Source organism: Magnolia sinica, chromosome 14 (assembly GCF_029962835.1).
Source record: "Magnolia sinica isolate HGM2019 chromosome 14, MsV1, whole genome shotgun sequence".
In the NCBI taxonomy this organism is placed as follows: Eukaryota; Viridiplantae; Streptophyta; class Magnoliopsida; order Magnoliales; family Magnoliaceae; genus Magnolia; species Magnolia sinica.
This window is the reverse complement of record NC_080586.1, coordinates 60722051-60727411: the sequence shown is the minus strand read 5'-3', so window position 1 is coordinate 60727411 and position 5361 is coordinate 60722051. Positions and strand designations below refer to the sequence as shown.

At 37.2% G+C, this 5361-nt stretch overlaps 1 non-coding gene across 1 annotated transcript; it reads left to right on the top strand.

The window, feature by feature from the left end:
- Positions 1–730: 730 nt before the first annotated feature.
- Positions 731–837, top strand: LOC131226427 (small nucleolar RNA R71). Its single transcript, XR_009161813.1, has one exon. It is a non-coding gene; the product is annotated as a small nucleolar RNA R71 (small nucleolar RNA).
- Positions 838–5361: the final 4524 nt, after the last annotated feature.

Genomic DNA, 5361 nt, shown 5'->3' with positions numbered 1-5361 from the left:
CATTTGATTTGAAGAGCTGGGATTACTTATCTTATATTGCGGTTTAGGATTGGGGAGCGGTTGTGCAGGAAGCATCCCCTTTTCAATAACCGTCATACGTGAATCCATCTTTTGCATAAAATCTTGCATTGCCTGGGTTAGCTCTTGCATGGAATGTTGAACCGGTTCTTCTTGAGGTTTCCCCTGATTTGGATTTTGATCGAAGAAACTTTGAGGGGTAGCAGTTTGTCCATTTCTCCAACTAAAGTTTGGATGATTTTTCCATCCAGGATTGTACGTATTAGAGGTCGGTCCATTGAAAGGTCTTTGATAATTATTTATGGCATTGAATTATTCATTCAACACTTCTCAAAAGGCAGGTATCGTATGACAATTTTCAGTTGTATGAATGTTGCAATCACAGATGCCGCAAACACTTTCATTAACCTTATCCTTCTTTCCTTCTATGGCCTCAACTTTTCTTATGAGTGTAGTCACTTTATACTTGAGATCATCCTCTTCTTTCAAGAGATATAATCTACCTTTCTCCATAAATTAAGTCGGCTTAGACGTGGTGTTTGATTTTGGGTAATAATCTCATGATTGTGTTTTTTCAGCAAGACTATCGAGGTAATCCCATACCTCGTCGACATTTTTATTAATGAATTCTTTATTACATATTGTCTCGACCATTTGGCGCATGAAAGATGTCAGTCCATCGTAGGAAAAATTTGTAATGTGCCACGTTTTAATGCCATGTTGTGGGCATGAACTGACCAAATACTTGAACCTTTCCCAACATTGGTAAAATGTTTCATCCTCCTTTTGGGTGAAGTTCATGATTGCTTTTCTAAGGGTAATCGTTTTATGATGTGAAAAAATTCTTTATAAATTCCCATTGCATATCATTCCATGTGCCAATAGATCTAGGACGCAGTGAATGTAACCACGTCTTAGCCTTCTCCTTTAAGGAAAAAGAAAAGAGTCTCAGCCTGACTGTGTCATTAGACACGTTTTGAAAATATAAAGTGGCTATGATCTCATCAAACTCTTTCAAATGTAGATATGGTTCTTCAGATTCAAGCCCATGGAACTTAGGAAGGAGTTGGATAACCCCTGGCTTGATGTCCATATGTCCTGTATTTTCAGGAAAAATCATGCATGAGGGCGTACTCACCCCCGCTGGTTGTAAATAATCTCATAAAGTACGAGGTGGGGGTGCATGATGCACCTCATTCCATCCTGAATGTCCTCCACCCTAGGTTGGGGTAGAAGAGGTTCGTTTTCAGCCATCACTCCAATTAACTTAGGGGATTTCGAGTGGTGTTTAATCCTGCGATGGATAGTTAATCCCTTAACCAATCCTCTTTCAGTCAAGAGAAGTCGAGTGTTGTCATGGGCCCACTTGGGCATGAAACACTCGTAGCCCTCAATCTAATTCGAAACCTAATCCTAAGAAAGGAAAAGAAAAATAAGAAAGAAAGAGAGGGTTGGAAAGAAGTTATCAAATTGGAGTCCTTAAGTTAAAAACCTGCAAAAGAAAACAAAACAAGTCAGTTTCTAAAGAGAAGGTCTAAAATTAGAAAATCCTTAAAAAGAAAGATAGAAGTAAACTAGTTTCTAAAAGAAGAAATTCCTAAAAGAAAGTCGAAATTTAAAATAAATTAGGAAAGTCCTAAACTAGAAAGTAAGTTACTAAAAGATATCTGAAAAATAGAAAGTAGAGAAAGAACTTATCGAATTAGAAATTTCTACCTTAAACACCTACAAAATAGGAAAGTTAGTTTCTAAACAAAAATTCTACAAGTAGAAAATTTCTAAAAATAAATTAGGAAACAAATTTAGATTCTAAAGAGTTAGAATTAGACAGTTACTAAAAATAAAAATAGAAAGTTAGTTTCTAAAAAGGAAAGTTCCAGAATTAAAGTTTCTAAAATAGAAAATCTAAACCTAAAATTAGAAAGTTTCTAAAAATAAAATAAAGGAAAGATGAGTTAGTTTCTAAAATTATAAGGAACTTCTAAAAAGGGAAATAACTAACCTAGTTTCTAAAAACAAAAGAGGAAAGTTTCTAAAAATAAACTATTTCCTAAAAATAGGAAAATACTAGAATTAGAAAATTTCTATAATTCAAACCCTAATTCTAAAAATAGAAAAAGTGGAGGAATTAGAAAGGGATTACCAATTTAGAAGTTTATGTCAGGATCCTACAAAACAGGAACAAGTTAGTTCTAGAAATCAAATAGAAATAAGAATCTAAAACTAAAGTTAGTAAAATCCTAATCTTAAACTAATTCTAAAACTAATTAATTTCAAAGAATCGTAACCGTCAATCCCCGGCAACAGCGCGAAAAACTTGTTCACTCCCCAAGTATAGGGTTGTGATGTAGTAATAAACTTGGTAAGACCGAGGTTGAATCCCAAGGGACTGAAACCTGTACGTAATCTGAAATTAAATAGAACTAGCCTAAGATGAAATCTAAATCAAATATAAATTGATGAATAATGGTGAGAGATTAATGTAAAACTTAAGAGAAATAAGAGATAAGAAACTAGGGATTCAGAGAATCCACTTGTAGAGATCAGGGAGATCTTATGCCTGCTTCATAAATCATGGAAAATAAACTGAACTTCCTCTGATAAAATTTTAAAGAGATGAAAAGTATATGAATTAGAATGGATTCCATCACCAAACCATGCCCAGGAGACAAAGCAAACAACAGAATTAAACTAATTACCAACCAATCAATATGCTATGAAGGTTAGGAAGGGTACCGTCATCCTACCATGCCCAATAGACGATGGTGAACAACAGGGCTTCCTGACGTCATAAACATAAAAGGAAGGAACATGCTCAAAGCCATTGCAGACCCATTGTAATTTTAGTCACAATAGACCATTAAAAACTAAAAAACACTCCCTTAAATAACTATAATCGGTATCAGTTCAGTATGAATACAAAACATAAGCGAAAGAGTCCCCTATCACGCTACAAGCTTCTCCTCTTAGCCCTAGTTAAGAGGTTTAGCCTACCATGATTAGGATATCCTCAAATTAAATAAATAAAAAATAAAGACAAAAAATAAAATTAAGAAAAAGAAAAACTCTCTCAGGAATTGTGCTTCACGTCCAGCCTAAGCCAAGCTCCGATTGGATCTCAAAATGATCACGGCTACTCCACGCCAAGCTCTCCTTTCTTTCTCTTCTCCTCCCCTTTATATAGGAACCAGGGAGTGTTGGTTCATGCTTGGAGTCGGGGGAGAACCGACTTTACGCAGCAGAGTCATGCGAAGCGCCAGCGGAAGAAAAACGCAAATAGGTTCACGTTTGGATAGACTTTTTGGCAAGAGGATCACCGAAAAGCATGCTCTGACGTCGTGGTTAGGGTCATGGCCACCCTATGAAGCTTGCGGATGGTCCGGATCGACCATCTGATCATCACCACTGTCGTGTAACAGCCCAAAAAATTCAGTCGATTTTCGGACGCGCGGACATGCGTAACTCTTCTTGCGCTGGCTGTCGGTGGGGCCCATATTCTATGACGTTTGAGAAATCCACATCGTTTATCATCTTCTCCTAGAAATTTTGACCGGGGATGGGCGATTTTGGTCATCCGTTGATGTGTGCCACTGAGATAATCAGGCTGCAATGGCAGTTAAATGGTCTTCTTGCGATCGCTATAGCGATCATATGAATGTGCATCGCCGCCAAATATCAGCATGGATTCGATTGGTTTTGATCCCTATTCATGATGGATGGTTCGGATCAAGCCGTTGATGCACGGTGGTGGCCCACAAAACCCAATCACAAGGCTCCATTTGAAACAGAGAACAAAATTTGAATTTGAGAAGGATTACACGGTCAGCGCGCTTTGATTGATCTTTGTAGGTTCGGTGTCCTGCGAATGCACGAGTGTTGTGTACACACTCCTCTCTAGGTGAGGTCCTCTATGATGCAAATGAGGAATCCACTCCGTCCATACATTTTCTCACCCTGTTTAAGGGGTTGAGACAGAAATATAAGCGTATCCAGATATCAGGTGGGCCCCAGATCAGTAAATTATGGGCTGATCTGTCTGTTGGGCCACTTCCACAACGATCCAATGGCTGATTTTTTATGTGTACGGTTAATTTTTCATCCTCAGGCTACATATAGAGTTTTGAACTGAACGAATGGTGGGAACCCTGCGATCTTGCATTCTGGACGTCTTTTGGGCTACTTGAGCATCAGTTTCTCGATTTTCTTGGATCCCTGGCATGCAAATTTACCGATCTTGGTCTCCTGGGGTCTGTCCCATGCTTTGGTGTCATCAGAGCGTTAAATCCATGCTTTAAGCACCCTTTTTCAATCCATGCTCGTAAATACACTCTACATCACCAACACGATTAAATCGGGCCATTAAACGGTATCATGCTTGTAAATCCAAGCAAAACTGGGGTTGATATGCAATATTTGACCCTCAACACAACCATTGTCTAGGTACCACTTTGAATGACTCGAAGCTTTGAAAGCAGCGTGGGCAACCAAACACGTAACCTTAGGGACCCATTTCATTACAATTTTGGGTTTTGGAGTATAGTTGGTCTTCTTATGTTTGTAGTTGATATAAGTTTGACCTACTGAGTTAGATTTTAAGAGCTCTTTAAGTAAGTCAACAATTTTCTCAGCTAGAGTATTACGATTCTGATTTATATAGTTGATATGGTTATTTTTAGGTTTTAAGGTCTGAAAAGTTTTAGTATTTTTAGAATAATTTTGATTCAGACTTTTCTCTTTTGAGTTAGAAGACTCCCCTTTCACAAATTTGGGTAGAGTATTCTTATGTTTAGGAGGAATACTTTTGTCGTAGCCCAATCTAGATCGATCGCCACATTTTCTAGATCCGGATAAAAGATTTTCTAATTTAGGATCAACTTGGGCATACTTCCATGTGTCTTTCAAACTCAAAAGTGAAGAGACTTCAAGCTTTAGCTTTTCATTTTCAGATTTTAAGTTTTCAACTTGGGAGGTTTTGAAATCTAAGTCGCACTTAGTTTTTTCAAGACAATCTGAAATGTGAGATTTTTCTAAGACTAGATTATCGAAATTTTCATTTAGTTTTGAAAACTTTTCTTTTTGAATTTTTAATTTTACAATAATTTTGCAACTTTCCTTGTAGAGGGCATTATAAGCATCTTGAAGATCTTCTTCATTTTCATGGTCACTATTCAGATTTTCTTCACTGGTTGAATCATAATTATCTAAAAAAGTGAACTTGGCTAGAGTCATTAAGGCTTTAACATCATTAGCCGACTCGGTTTCAGAATCATCTGACTAAGAAGAAGCTTCAGAGCAGGAAGATTCATCCCATGTAGCAAACATACCTTTCTTTTTAGACTTGTC